General features: G+C 43.7%; 1 pseudogene; it reads right to left on the bottom strand.

The window, feature by feature from the left end:
- Positions 1-518: 518 nt before the first annotated feature.
- LOC145003027 (low affinity inorganic phosphate transporter 4 pseudogene) lies at positions 519-4,759 on the bottom strand (annotated as a pseudogene).
- Between the last annotated feature and the right edge of the window lie 10,852 nt (positions 4,760-15,611).

Here is a 15,611-nt window from a genome sequence, read left to right on the forward strand (position 1 = left end):
TCAAGAAGGACTTTCATGTAGCTAATAGAGACTACAATCATGAAAACAGAGGGGAAACGAGTTATACCTCAAGGAAAACGCTGAGATGACACAAAGATGCCTGACCTCCTTCTCCTCTTCTTGATCTACTCTTCTTTCTCCTCAAAATCTTCAAGAACACACCAAAACACTTCAATCTCACAATGAATAGGGGTATAAACAATGTTGGGAGCTCTAAGGGTGAAGGGGGCGAGCTTAGGGGCGGATAAGAGGGTTTAAATAGGGTGCAAACCCTTGAAATTTAGGGTTTCATCAGACAGCGGGGACTCGCCGAGTCCAGAATATGGACTCGCCGAGTCGCCAACTTAAATGTGTTTCGGATCACGTCTCTACTCGGCGATTCGGACCTACAACTCGCCGAGTCCAAGGCTAAAAATGAAAAAACACTAAGATGAATTTTTATGTACCAGAAACCAGGTGCTACATCTATAGCAACTTCCGTAATTATTTAGTTTTAGCTACGGAATTTTAGCTTTTTGCTACAAAAATTTTCCGTAGTTAAATCGAAATTTTCTTGTAGTTATAGCACGTGAAGTCTCGAATATTTCTTCCATAGCGTTGACTTGTTTGACTTTCTTGGTTAAATCCATCGCCGGAAAAATGTCTTTTTGGGTCTAAGTTTTGATTGTAGAATGCAATGTATAACAAGAACCAAGTCGTCATTGTTCCGATCAAGTGATGTCCATGCTGATTAATGAAATTTTTAGAATTTAAAGGGTAGTTGTTGTTTTCCTTAAACATGGCCAACTTCTCTTGCTCCATTTGGATCTCAATATCCAATACCCAAGCTGTTGCTTGCTTGGTGTTTCTTTCGATCACGACAGTTACTACTGGAAAATAGGTAATATAGTACACCCACATCTAATACGTTGTAATGAAAACAATATTATAAAAGGCTAAATTAATCTAATACAAACAAATCAAGAAATTAGGCGTACTAGATAATATTTCCGATTAAAATTTGTATTTTTACAATTATTTACAAACTTTAGCCTCTGCATCAACCATAATGTTTAACAAAACACTGGATGTTCATTTGACGCGACGTCAAAATTGAATTGACTGTTCATTTGTACTTTTCCCATTTTGCCCTTGTAGATCGCCTTCACTCTTTTTTTGTCAAGCGGCGTACTTATCAAAGCATCGATGAACAACAACATCATCTACAAAATTGATTGCTCACACACTCTCTCCCCCTCTCTCTCTCTCTGTCTCTCTCTCTCTCGATCGATCGACATACTCTATCGCCTCTCTTCACCGACGAGCACCTCTTCAAAACTCATTGTCAATTTCATCGCCAATGCAAAATCGATTTCAGATTCGTGTATCTTCGCCGCCGATTCAAAATCGATTTCAGATTCATGTATCTTCATCGCCAATTCAAAATCGATTTCAGATTAAATTCATCGAGTCTTCAATATTGAACAACCATGTATTCTTTCTAATCAATTGTTTAATTAATGTCATAATACATTAGCAATTGATAAAGTTAATTCAGTGTTCAAACTGTTCATTCTATTGCATATTTGGTCATCTGATTTCCGTTTATTGGAGTACATTGGGAATTGTATATGCGTGAAACTTACGTTTCTTCCTTTGGTTCTTTCTTTGCAGCTCAAGTTCCTTACCCTCATCTCCAGCTTCATCGGAGAACCTTTTGTAACTAACTATTTCCCATGGCGTTTGCTTCATCTCTGCACATTTCAATAAAGATTCCAATCTCCTCAGCTTCAAATCCCCTCTCCTTTAGCAACATTTCTTCAATTGGTTTTTCTGAGAGAAAGAATGTGTTCATTCTTAACTTTGTTCCTAATTTTTTGATTTTCTTAGCATCATTTTACATGACCAGTTGCAAATTTTGTGTTTTAGCTACATGTTTTCACTATGGTTTAAATATAACCTATGTCCTTTTATAAATTGAAATAATTAACCAAAACAAACAAACTAATGCCAAACTGAGATTGGTATGAATCTACATATCTGCTAGATAATAATAATTGATTATATTGATTACGAACGACAATATTCTCATTCTAATGATTCTCAATGGATAATGAGATTGGTGTTACATCTGCCACTAGCTTTGATATCCTTATCCGGTTTGATTAATGTTAAAATTGTTAAACTGAAGATTATTGTTGGTAATGCGGCATAACTAAAATTTGACCGCTGGTTTCAACATTCTAGAATTGAATGATGGCTATGGTTTCTTGAATAGTGCAGGAGCATCCAAAATAATTGGAGTTTCGTTCATAGAATCATGTGTTCATCAAAAGAGCCACCAGCAGAAACAGGCTCACATGAAAAGCATTTGAATCACTAAAGATTTGGTCAACAACCATCATAGTGGAAGATCCTAAAATGTTGAAGACAACAATTTCTTTGCCTTGTCTCAGAGTTAATTCTGGTTTAGTTAAAGCCGATGATGTTGGCAGGTAAATTTTTTCCCTAACATCTATAATAAGAGAGCTTTTTGATGGAATTTTTTCATTATATGACTTTACATGAAAAACTCTTTTTATCCCCACAATAGAAACGTTATTTTAGTTTGTTATTTGTGGTACTCTTGTATATGTTGTCTATATACAATTGGTTGACAACCCATGGATCCACCAAATCATTCAAAGCTTGTTAATTAACAAGCTCTTTAAAAAAGATCATCCAATAACTTCTTTAATTTTCTTGAGTTTTTTTTTTACATGAAAAAACTCCTATTGTGATGTTATTATTAACTATTTATTTGGTTTCATTTCATACATTTTTTTAGTAAATATCATATATGATTAATAAATTTGGAACCAGTTAACAGGGTGAAGGCAATCTTTAATTAGTATACACTAACAGAGACAATGGCACGTTTAAAGAGAAACTTATTAATTTCGTGAACAAAAATTGATATATATATATATATATATATATATATATATATATATATATATTATAGCAAAAAATTTTGAAGCTTGTGTTCAAAGTAAACAAAAGATTTTGATATTTTCATTTCTACAGTATACTAAAGAGTATTACTTTGATGGAAGATCATAGACACATCCTTAAGATTATAGTTTTTTATTAAAGTAAAAAACTAAAAATACACATTTGATATATAAGAAATAAGGAATATTATCACCATAACTATAGCATGCCACCGATGTTATCTTGTTTAATGCACCTTGTGTGCAAGATTTTATTAAGGCATTGCATTTTTTTTAGAAAATTTGCCATTTATAGCATCATACTTTCCGTTTTTCTTTTTGTTTTTTAGACATTATCCTTTGAAAAATTTATCAACTACTTTGTAATTTGTAGAGATTGATCCTCCCGTTACAACTTATACAGGAGGGACAATGAGTTTTTGACATCATTATAAATGGTGATAACATGTTTCAAGAGATTGATATTGTCAAAATGAGTGGAGATATTAATAGTGCTCTTGTGCTTAATACAAACAATCCATGTTAGTGGGAGGAGTTTGAAAATAGTTTTGCAGCTTTTAAAAGGTAGTCATATCAGTCATACGATAATCAGTGCCATAGAGACCATAGAGATCATTGAAATTGTTAGAGTTGAGGCCAATACTTCAATTGATGAAGGTACTTTTAAAACATTTCTTGGAATTTGAAGCTTTGAAAAGGATTCTTATGAAGTAAAAACTCTTCCTTTATGTTGTAGTAAAAGCTTTGCAGAAATTGAAGAGTTCTTTTCAGTTGGAATGGCGATCCATGTGTTCCACAGCAGCATCCATAGAGTGGAATTGGGTGATGAATAAGGCTGGAATGCACAGCCGGAATGGCCTGGAATGCAATCACGAATGGATTGCAGGAATGGAGAATGTGACATCAAGGTCGGTTGTTTATGGTGTATTGGATGCTAACATCTGGTGTATTAGATTCTTTTATGCGATAGTTGTAATACTATAGATAGGATACATATAGAGTACGGTTAAATAGTCGTACTCTATTTGGCATGTAATCTAATACACCCGTCTACTGATACACCCTCTATGTATGTACTATATTCATACTTTTAGCCGTATCATATTACGTTTTTTCCATTAGTGAGTGTACCTTCCAGTTTCCAGCATCTGGATACGCCAGTAGTTTGTCAAGAGCGTAGGGAGAGCTCTGATCATGAGGACAATCCTTCATGCGTAGTTGGCGTTCTTCTGTGTGGAAAGCATAGGGTTATCTTCATACGTCGGTGCCCAGTTGGCAAAGACTGCGGTAATAAACGACCCGTAGGTTCTTTTGGTCGCATACTCCGACATGATGGTGGTGGATAAGGGAAAGTCACCACCGATCCCAAATCCGAGCCAGAATCGGAAGAAACATAAGGTCCCAATCACTATTTTTGGCTTGAAGGCGAAAGAAAAACCAACACAGATCGCACATATCATCATAAGAATCAAGGTTATATCATAAACCTTCTTACGACCAAGCTTGTCACCAAGCCAACCAAACGCCAATTGTCTAGATAGGGTTCCGACGAGGGCTACTCCGATCACTGCGTTGTTGATGTGGGTAGGGAGTTTTCCAAGGTTTCGGTCGGTGCTACGCTCTGGGTAGTAAAGACGGTCTAAGAGATTGGAGATGGTGGAGATACAAAAGAGGTCGTATGCATCTATAAAGAAACCTATTCTAGCGATGACAATGGCTTTGGCATGGTACCATTGGGTACGAGCTGTGTTTAGTGCTTCAAGTACTAATAGGTTATTAGAAGTCATTCTTGATGTCTTCAAGATCCAAAGTAAAAGCTTCTTCTCCTTATTTTGGTTTTGGCTGGGTTTAATCCCAATTAAATAAATAAGAAATGACAAATACTAAATATAGTTTGTTGAGATTGTTCCCAACTAGGGTGTTTCATTGGAGTTATGAAGAATATCCATTATTAAAATTGTAAAAATATAGGATATGTTGGTGCATGAAAGTAATTAATATGCAGTGACAACTTAAGCTTTGCGATAAGTTTAATTATACGTGTAAATGTTAATTTATTATGTTATTACGTAAATAAATAAATAATTTAAACAGTGGTAAAAGAGTAATTTTTGATTAATTTTGAATCAAATCAAAGGGACTAACAACACATGAAACTGAAACCACATGGACAAATTATTTAAAAAGTCTATTGAAGTGTTGTAAAACTCACCGAGATGGTTGATTACTCGGCCGAGTACACCCTACTCGACCCCTTACTAGGGATGAGATTTAAAACTGGAAAACCGGACCGAAACCGTTAAAACCGGAATATATAGAACCAGTTCTGGTTCTGAGTTTAAAATATGGCTTTATCCGGGTTCCGGATAATCCGGGTTTGGGTCCATCGGGTCCGGGCAAACCAGGTCTAAAAACCGGAACCGGTGTTAGGAACTGGAACCACTTTTACGAGTCGGAACCATTTTTTGTGAAACGTTTAAAACATGCATATCTCATTCATTTCAAGTCGAATTGACATACGGTTTTTCTAACGTGTAGTTTAGAGTTTGTAAATGAATTTAGACTACAAGTTTGTCATTTTTAGTTTTATATTCATTGAATTACAGTCCCTCAAAGTTGAGATATCAAAGCTGGAAGTTTTTAGTTTTTCAACTTTTTTATACTGTGAAAGTTTTTAAAACATGCATATCTAATTCGTTTGAAGTCGGTTTGACATGTGGTTTTTTCCAACTTGTAGTTTAGAGTTTATACATGATTTTAAACTATAATTTTGTCCTTTTTGGTTTAATATTCAAGGACTTCCAGCCCCCCAAAGTCAGGATATCAAAGCTGAAAATTTTCAATTTTCCAGTTATTTATTTTTGTACTTTGAATTCTGTGAAAATGTTAATACATGCATATCTCATTCGTTTAAATTCGGATTTACGTGTGGTTTTTTCTAGAGTGTAGTTTAGAATTTGTACATGATTTTAGACTATAATTTTGTCAATTTTGGTTTCATATTCAATGACTTACACTCCCCCAAAGTTGGGATGTTAATATGAAAATGTTTAAAATTCAACCCACAAAGTAGTAAATAATTACCAAAAAATCGGGTTTTTCAGGTTTTTTTTCTGGTTCTAAACTCACTTTATCTGGTTCCAACCTACCCACTTTAATGTTTTTGGGTTTTCCGGTTCTAGACCCACTTTACCCGGTACCGTACCTGGAACTGAACCGGAATCGGTTCCTATATATCGGTCCGATTTTCGGTTCTACAAAATCACGTTAATCGGTTACAGGTTTTCTGGATCCGGGTCCATCCGGTCTGGGTTTGGACCCACTTTCATACCTACCCCTTACCACGGCGAGTTACAGAATCTGAATACTTCCCGATCGACCCCTTACTGAAGCGACCAATGTTGTAAAACTCAGCCAACCCAGTGATTAATATGTATAATATACTTAATGATTTATTATTTAACACACACATGTGATTATTACTACAAATATTTCATATATTTTCAGTAATTATTCATAGAGTGGGACCATTGTGTGTTTTCCAGTTTTTGTGTATTCACATGTATCTAATTTTGTTATATATTTCAATAAACTTATGGTTTTAACTAATTATTTTGACATATATAATTTCTCTAAAAATATTTCTACAGGAATTACCGAATCCGAGTACTCGCTACTCGGTAGTCGGCCGAAGAGGTACCGGGTGGCGAGTTCTAAAACCATGGTCTATTCTTGTAGGAGAAGAAGCCATAGGAGAAACACTACTAGAAACAAGAGGTGTCCTTCCTCTGTCTTTTCAAATGCCAAAACTTTTACAAGGAAGTAACTAATGTTTGTGAAGCTAATTCAACTTACACCACAAAAAGTGCTTCTATTCCAGGTGGTCTAACTTTAGGTATTGGCACTGAGGCGCTAAAATTCACTTCATTGAACCAAAAAGTGACATTTGAAATGTACTTCATATGGGACAGTCAGTATGTAGTCAAAACTCTATATGCTTCTATCACTTGGGGTTTTGGTAAATACAATGTCAGAACTCCATTTTCTACCAAGTTTGTGTGAGGGGAATTAACAACCAACGTGTTGATACATAATCAAATAAAACTTCCAAGTTTTTGTTCAATTTCACTCTCTTTCTAGCTTTTTTCCATTAATGAAGAGCATGTTAGTTCACTACTAATAATACTTTTGTTATTCATTATCATATCATTCCATTGTCAACTGCATATAATATTGAGTGTCGGGTACAAGTACTAAAACCTTAGAAACATCATGTAGCACCTGGTTTCCGGTATGTGAATTTTTTTGAGCATTGCCCTAATTTAGCCTTAGACTCGGCGAGTCATAGGGTCCGACTCGCCGAGTAGGGACGAGACTCAGGACACGTTTTAAGTAGGCGACTCGACGAGTCCACATCCTGGACTCGGCGAGTCACCGCTGCGGGATGAAACCCTAAGTTTCAAGGGTTTGCACCCTATTTAAACTCTCATTCAGCCCCAACTCGTCCCCATTCACCCCCAGAACTCCCCCTACATTGTTTTCCCTTGTTTCCTTGAGAGTTTGAGGTGTTCTTGGTGTGTTCTTGAAGGTTTTGAAGAGTAAGAGGAGTAGATCAAGAAGAGGAGAAGGAGATCAGCCATCCTTGTGTCATTTCAACATTTCCTTTGAGGTATAACCCGTTTTCCCCTTGATTCTATGCTTAAAACTTCATTTGGGTCCTTCTTGGTCAATGCCCCAAGTTTGCATGTGCATTATATGTCGTAATAAGGCGTTTGGCCTTTGGATCTATGCAAGGTTGAGCTCCAGGAGCTCAGATCTGTTAGCTTTTTGGCCCCATGAGGCTTGTTAGCCCTAGATCTACCCTTTTGAGACATTTTGAGCCTTATAATCCATATTGGTGAATATCCACACGTAAAGTTGGAAACTTTACGTGTGATTCGTGTCCTAGAAGTCCAGATCTATGAATGGCATGGACTGGAACCGAGCAAATCGGTATATTTAAGGAGTGCATGGCGGCGACTCGGCGAGTCGCATAGGTGACTCAGCGAGTCTGGTCGCGAGTCACCGATTTGGTCCCTTCTTCATGTGTCGAGTTGAGCCTTGAGTCACAGGGGGTGACTCGGTGAGTTGGGAGCTGAACTCACCCATGTTAGGACTCGGCGAGTCAATGCCCTGACTCGGCGAGTCCAAGGCAATCTTCATAGCTCAAGAACAGACTCGGCGAGTTGTTCATACAACTCGGCGAGTCTTAGCATAAAGTGTTCATCGGATGAAGATGAACTCGACGAGTTGTTCATACAACTCGGCGAGTAGGATGAAGGTGTTGAATGACAGTAAGAAGGTGAACTCGTCGAGTCATAGCCCGACTCGACGAGTAGAACCAGGGACCCAGGACATTGGTTGGCTAGGGACTCGGCGAGTGGTGATCCACTCGGCGAGTCGGGTCAACTGAAAGTTGACTCCAGCTTTGGCTTAGAGCTAATCCAGGGGTAAAATGGTCATTTTACCTAAAGGACAGTTAGCAGTGTTTGATTGAGTATGTCGTGGAAATTGCAGCCGGAGGACTCCCGGAGCAGCAGCAGTCAGTTAGTTCTCGATCAGTTCAGCAGCTACTTTGAGGTGAGTTACCTTCCAGTAGCGGTGGGTCTAAGGCCACAATGCCGACCCACCAGTAGGAGATGTATGATAGATGATTGTCTTCGTGATATCATCTAAGTTCGCTATTACCTGACATGTTATATGCTAGCATGATATGTTGTATGTGATAGTAGTAGAGTTTGGTTGTTCGGACCGAAGGGTAGTCAGACACCCCAGATACGTCTGACAGTATGTGATGATATGTATGCATGCTGGCTTGTTATGTTATATGTGATCGTAGTAGTAGGGGTGAAATAGTCCCCGAGGATCGGTTGTTAGGACCGATGGGTAGTCAGCACCCCAGAATGGCTTGACACGGGTAAGACGGCACCCCAGAATGGCCGTATGGGTAGGTCGGCACCCCAGAATGGCCGTACCGGGTAGTCAGGCACCCCAGAATAGCCTGGCAGTATATATGTTATGTGTTTGTATGGTATGCGGTACGTTGGGGGAACTCACTAAGCTTTGTGCTTACGTTTACAGTTTTGTTTTCAGGTACCTCTGCATCGAAGGGGAAGGAGCCGGCGCGGTAGCAGCACGTCATACACACACTCTTCGGTTTCTGCAATTATGAGATTTACTGGGATTGTACTCTGATATTTTGATGGGATGTACGGTTTGGCTTTTGAGAACATGGTTGCAATGTGTTATGGTGTGAACAAACAATGTTTCTTTTTATTTAAACAATGTTTTTATTTATAAATGTTTTCTAAAGTAATATCTTAAAAATGAAATTTTCGGACGTAAAAATTGGGTCGTTACAAGTTGGTATCAGAGCCCTGGTTTGAGGGATTCGGACACGCCTTCGGGAGTGTTTGGACTCAAATCGAGGGATTGAAAGATTTTTCCAAAAGAAATTGTTCTTTAAAACCCGGAAAAGAGTCACGAGAAAGAGTAAAGTGTGTGACGCGCGCGAACGGCCGAGCTCAAGTAAGTATTCCCCATAGTACCCATACAAGTTTATGTTATGTTTATCAGCTTTATGAATATTGCATGCTAGAATAGGCTAAGGATCTAGGAGTGATGCCTTATGTGCCTGTTTGTTTGTTACAGCTTATTGAATATTGCACGCTAGAATTGAGTAGACAGCAGTAGGGTAGCCTGTTTAGGTTATGCCTGATAATATGAGCTTAGCATCCTATGTTAAGTGTTGTTTCTTGTTCTAAGAACAGTTTTGGCTTGAGTCTGTTTTTCCTTATCCGAATGCTGCTTGCTTCGTGCTCGGTGGGATTCTGAGTAATGGGAGTGAGCCACTAGGTAAACACGTCACACCACATGTAATCAGGGTTGAATAATCCCAAAGTGTTGGAACTGGCCCTATTGCGCAGCTCTTGTTTGAGTCCAACCGTTGTAGGGACGGGCCTTTTACTTGAAGGATTATCTAATCCTCATCACATGTGATGGTGTTTAGGTGGTGGCTAACTGGCATTATGAGGAGACCTACATCAGCTGAGGACCAGTTGTGTTGAACTTGAGTTCTCCCTAGGGCAAGCCTAGGATGAGAATAGCAGAGAGTAGCAGTAGTAGAGGGGAGTTGGTGGAGTCGAGGAATTCCTCGGAGAAGGTACGGATAGATGTGGAAGGTAGTATGGGCCCGTACTACTGAAAGCAGAGGATCCGTACCCGAGCCGAGGAAGGCCAAGACGAGACCAAGGAACCTGTAAGTAGTTGAGATCCCTCAGAAAGTAGCAGTACCACTAATGATTATTATTGATGTTTTGCAGAATGGTGGTACTTCGACCGAGACCGACAGATGGCGGGTCAGGAGAGGGGTCAGGTTCGGGATCTGGCACCGAGCCGATTGAGGAGAGGCTACGTGAGTTCATCACGTCGGAGATCACTAGGGGCATCCTTGAGTCGACCCCCATCATCTTTGGGTCGATCAAGGAAGGGATCATGGAGTTGATGGAGGATCGCCTACGGGCATTCAGGAGCGACTTGGCCTCTAGCCAGTCAGGATCTCGCACACTGTCCTTCAAGGACTTCAGGGGCAGTGGTGCGCCGGATTTCCATGGGGTGAAGGACCCCATTGTCGCCAGGCGGTGGATTGCGGATATCGAGTCCGCCCAGTTGATCAGCTTCTGCCCCGAGGGGTCGAAGGTGAGGTACGCAGCAGGATGTTTTCGGGACCGGGCCCGAGATTGGTGGGAGTCAGTGGGTGACTCATTGGGAGCCTCGGCTATCGAGGCAATGACCTGGTCGGACTTTGTGGCTAGGTTCAGGGCAGAGTTTGCGCCACCGGTCGAGCTTCAGCAGCTGGCCAGGGAGTTCTTAGACATGAGGCAGACGACAGAGACCGTGGCGGAGATCACCGCCAAGTTTCGGGAGAGGGCTTTATTGGTGCCCCAGTATGCAGGTGACGAGGATATGAGGAGGACTCGTTACCATGATATGCTACGAGCTGACATTCGGGAGCATGTTAGCTTTTCGGCTTGCCCTACCCTGGACTCCATGATTGCCAGGGCTAGGGAGAGAGAGATAGATTTGGAGCACATCCGGAAACGGAAACTTGAGGATGGTCAGGCATCGGGGGCTTCGGGGAAGAAGCCCAAGGGATCAGATGGGAGGCCGAAAGGCCAGTCGGGACCGAGCCGCTGCAGGAGGTGCGGCAGGCCGCACGAGGGGGCGTGCAGGATGGGATCGTCAGGCTTCTACAAGTGCGGCAAGTTTGGGCATATCAGCAGGGATTGCACTGCTCCTGTGACCGTTATTCAGACATCGGAGTTGCTGTGTTTCCACTGCAACCAGAGGGGCCACAAGAAGGCCAATTGCCCCATGTTGACAGCTTCAGCGCCAGTGAAGGCGCCAGCTCCAGCGACCCTGCGGATCACGGATGGCCGTCAGGGCAAGGCAGAGGCTCCAGTGGTGAGGAGTCGGGCATTTCAGTTGACTGCCGAGGAGGCACGCGCCGCGCCCGATGTGGTGACGGGTATGATTCCTTCCTTCTATCTTTTATTTTACGTTGTTATGATATTGATATGTGCTCCGTGTGTATACATGTGTATTAGGATCGTTCCATGTGAACGGCATCCCGGTTCAGGTATTGTTCGACTCGGGTGCATCCCGATCGTTCGTTTCTCTTGCTCTTAGCAAAAGATTTCATGAGACTTCAGGCGAGTTAGATTGCCCGTTAGAGGTAGAGATTGCCGATAATCGATCGGTGCGAGCATCGATGGTGTTTCGAGATTGTGTCCTGCGACTGTTTGAGGAGTGTTACCTGGTAGACTTGGTTCCCATTCCATTGCGTGGGAACAAGGTGATTATTGGTATGGATTGGTTGAGCCCTAATGGGGCAGTGATAGATTGCGCACAGCAGCTAGTGCGAGTCAGGACCCCAAGCGGGGGAGAGTTAGTGATTCATGGAGAGCGGCCGCAGTGTGGACCCACTGTATGTTCAGCAGCGAGGGCTAGGCGCTACCTTCAGCAGGGATGTGCGGGTTATGTCGCGTACGTGATGGACACCCGGGAGGCGGGTAAGGCGACCGTGAGCGAGGTCCCGGTGGTTCGAGATTTTGCTGATGTTTTTCCGGAGGAACTACCTGGGATACCTCCGGAGCGACAGGTGGAGTTCAGGATTGACCTCATTCCCGGTGCGGCTCCGATAGCTAAAGCACCATATCGGTTGGCTCCTCCCGAGATGCAGGAGTTGTCTACGCAGCTGCAGGAGCTGCTGGACAAGGGATTTATTCGGCCGAGCAGTTCGCCCTGGGGACCCCCGATTCTGTTTGTGAAGAAGAAGGATGGGTCGCATCGGATGTGTATAGATTATCGGGAGCTGAACAAGGTAACGGTGAAGAACCGTTACCCGCTTCCGAGGATCGATGACCTCTTTGACCAGCTTCAGGGCGCATCTTGGTTCTCCAAGATTGATTTGCGTTCGGGTTATCATCAGATGAGGGTCAGGGAGGAGGATATGCAGAAGACCGCGTTTCGGACGCGCTATGGCCATTACGAGTTTGTGGTGATGCCGTTTGGGCTCACCAATGCTCCTGCCGCGTTCATGGACCTCATGAACCGTGTATGCAGACCAATGCTGGACCGGTCTGTGATAGTCTTTATCGATGATATCTTGGTTTATTCCAAGACCCGGGAGGAACATGAGGAGCATTTGAGAGAGGTGTTAGAGACCCTGAGGAGGGAGAGCTTGTATGCCAAGTTCTCCAAGTGTGAGTTTTGGTTGCGCGAGGTGCAATTTCTGGGGCACCTCGTCAACCAGAACGGGATTCTGGTCGATCCGGCCAAGGTCGAGGCCGTGATGAGATGGGAGGTTCCGAAGTCCCCATCTGAGATTCGGAGCTTCCTAGGATTGGCAGGCTACTATCGGAGGTTTATCCAGGATTTCTCCAAGATAGCCGTGCCCCTGACGCGGCTGACGAAGAAAGCCGTGGTCTTTCGGTGGGGACCTGAGCAGCAGGCTGCATTTGAGACGCTGAGACAGAGATTGTGTGAGGCGCCGATCTTAGCCCTGCCAGAGGGCGTAGAGGATTTCGTGGTTTATTGTGATGCGTCCATTTCTGGGTTGGGCGCGGTGCTGATGCAAAGGGGGCATGTCATTGCTTACGCTTCGAGGCAGCTCAAGCCTCACGAGGCGAACTACCCGACGCACGATTTGGAGTTGGGGGCGGTGGTATTTGCCCTCAAGATTTGGCGACATTACCTCTATGGGGTTCGGTGTACCATCTACACGGACCATAAGAGCTTGAGGTACCTCATGGATCAGCCGAATCTGAACATGAGGCAGCGTCGGTGGTTGGATGTGGTGAAGGATTATGATTGCGAGATCCTTTACCACCCGGGAAAGGCCAATGTGGTGGCCGATGCGCTTAGCCGTAAGACGGCGCCGATCAGGGACGCCTGTTTGAGGATGACTGTGGTGACTCCCCTGTTGGAGCAGATTCGGGAGGCTCAACAGGAGGCTATCAAGGAGGAGCATCGGAAGAGCGAGCGTGTAGTAGGTCAGGTTTCCTCCTTCGATTATGATAGCCGAGGGTTATTGACACTACACCATAGGGTGTGGGTGCCGTATCACGGGGGCGTACGCCAGATTTTGATGGAGGAGGCGCACAAGTCCCGATTCTCTATTCATCCCGGGGAGACGAAGATGTATAGGGATCTTCGTCTAGATTATTGGTGGCCCTGCATGAAGCGGGATGTGGCATGGTACGTCGAGCGGTGATTGACCTGCAGGAAGGTCAAGGCCGAACATCAGAGGCCGCATGGCAAGATGCAGCCGTTGGACATTCCACTGTGGAAGTGGGAAGATATCACGATGGATTTCATCACGAAGCTTCCCAGGACCGCGCGTGGAGTAGATTCGATTTGGGTCATCGTGGATAGATTGACCAAGAGTGCTCACTTTATTCCGATTCCGGAGAGCATATCGGCCGAGAAATTGGCCGACATCTATATCAGGGAGATTGTGGCACGGCATGGGGTGCCGGTATCGGTGATCTCGGACAGGGATGTGCGTTTTACTTCCAGGTTTTGGAAGAGATTCCATGACGAGTTGGGCACTCGTCTGCATTTCAGCACCGCCTTTCACCCGCAGACGGATGGACAGAGTGAGCGGACCATCCAGACTTTGGAGGACATGTTGCGGGCGTGTGTTCTGGATTTCGGTGGTAGCTGGGATACCTATCTTCCTTTGGCTGAGTTCTCCTACAACAACAGCTATCACGCGAGTATCGACCGCCCTCCCTTCGAGATGTTGTACGGACGGAGGTGTAGGACCCCGATATGCTGGGGTGAGGTTGGCCAGAGAGTTATGGGAAGCACCGAAGTGGTGCTCAAGACGACTGAGAGGATACAGCAGGTCCGGAGCAGGCTTCAGACTGCTCAGAGTCGACAGAAAAGTTATGCCGACAAGCGTCGATCCGATTTAGAGTTCCAGGTCGGGGATATGGTCCTCCTGAAGGTGTCGCCGTGGAAAGGCGTCATCCGATTCAGGAAGCGGGGCAAGTTGGGCCCGCGATTCATCGGACCGTTCCGGGTCTTAGCCCGGGTGGGCAAGGTAGCATATAGGCTGGATCTGCCAGCCGAGCTTAGCCAGATCCACAGCACTTTCCATGTTTCGCAGTTGCGGAAGTGCTTAGTGGACGATTCTGCAGTAGTACCTTTGGAGGATATTCAGGTTGATGACAGCCTGAACTACATTGAGCGCCCAGTCGCAATCCTCGACAGGAAGTCGAAGGATTTAAGGAACAAGAGGGTGGAGCTAGTGAAGGTGCAATGGCAGCACCGCAAGGGTTCAGAGTGGACTTGGGAGCCGGTAGACGAGATGATGGAGCATTACCCCGAGCTGTTTCAGGACCAGGCAGCAGACTTCGAGGACGAAGTCTAAAATAAGTGGGGGAGATTTGTAGCACCTGGTTTCCGGTATGTGAATTTTTTTGAGCATTGCCCTAATTTAGCCTTAGACTCGGTGAGTCATAGGGTCCGACTCGCCGAGTAGGGACGAGACTCAGGACACGTTTTAAGTAGGCGACTCGACGAGTCCACATCCTGGACTCGGCGAGTCACCGCTGCGGGATGAAACCCTAAGTTTCAAGGGTTTGCACCCTATTTAAACTCTCATTCAGCCCCAACTCGTCCCCATTCACCCCCAGAACTCCCCCTACATCGTTTTCCCTTGTTTCCTTGAGAGTTTGAGGTGTTCTTGGTGTGTTCTTGAAGGTTTTGAAGAGTAAGAGGAGTAGATCAAGAAGAGGAGAAGGAGATCAGCCATCCTTGTGTCATTTCAACATTTCCTTTGAGGTATAACCCGTTTTCCCCTTGATTCTATGCTTAAAACTCCATTTGGGTCCTTCTTGGTCAATGCCCCAAGTTTGCATGTGCATTATATGTCGTAATAAGGCGTTTGGCCTTTGGATCTATGCAAGGTTGAGCTCCAGGAGCTCAGATCTGTTAGCTTTTTGGCCCCATGAGGCTTGTTAGCCCTAGATCTACCCTTTTGAGACATTTTGAGCCTTATAATCCATATTGGTGAATATCCACACGTAAAGT

Source organism: Lactuca saligna, chromosome 6 (assembly GCF_052625555.1).
Source record: "Lactuca saligna cultivar CGN05327 chromosome 6, ASM5262555v1, whole genome shotgun sequence".
In the NCBI taxonomy this organism is placed as follows: Eukaryota; Viridiplantae; Streptophyta; class Magnoliopsida; order Asterales; family Asteraceae; genus Lactuca; species Lactuca saligna.